This window comes from Propithecus coquereli, unplaced genomic scaffold, assembly GCF_000956105.1.
Source record: "Propithecus coquereli isolate 6110/MARCELLA unplaced genomic scaffold, Pcoq_1.0 Scaffold127, whole genome shotgun sequence".
Taxonomy (NCBI): Eukaryota; Metazoa; Chordata; class Mammalia; order Primates; family Indriidae; genus Propithecus; species Propithecus coquereli.
The window spans coordinates 3,123,464-3,124,021 of record NW_012136858.1 but is presented as its reverse complement, the minus strand read 5'-3'; the positions used below and the strand labels follow the sequence as shown (position 1 = coordinate 3,124,021).

Below are 558 nucleotides of genomic sequence, written 5' to 3'. Positions count from 1 at the left end.
GTCCGCCTGCCTCGGCCTTCCAGAGTGCTAGGATTACAGGCGAGAGCCACCACGCCCGGCCTGCTGACGCTCTTTTAATTCATGAGGAACCCATCTATCCCGCTTCTTTACTGTGCTGATTTGTTTCAAATGGTCCAATATTGTTGAAATAGTAATGTCAAACCTTGCTGCTAATTCACGCATAGGTTGAGGTGGATTCGCTTCTACTACAGCTTTCATCTCATCATTATCCACCTTGGTCTCATGTTGCCCAGGTGGATCATTTTCAAGATTAAAATCACCAGAATGGGTGACGAGTTGTGTGTTTATTAGCCATATCCTTTCCAAACACTTAGTTGACACTTTGAGTTAGTTGTCTGTGCTGCATTAATTCCATGATGGAACTCATATTCGAAAATAACACAAATTTTTGACTTATACAAGCTTTAACAAAAATTACTCTAAACAAAAATTTGAAAGATAACCACAAGCCAAAACGTGCGTTTGAAAGACTGAAGATGTACCTTCACAATAAAATAAAACAAGAAGTGTCAAAGAGAAATGTCAGAGATATCAACT

At 39.6% G+C, this 558-nt stretch overlaps 1 protein-coding gene across 3 annotated transcripts in view; it reads left to right on the top strand.

Annotated features, from left to right (window-relative positions):
* Window positions 1-558, top strand: part of SNX14 (sorting nexin 14) — a 95,834-nt gene that overhangs the window by 9,707 nt on the left and 85,569 nt on the right. The window lies entirely within an intron of this gene.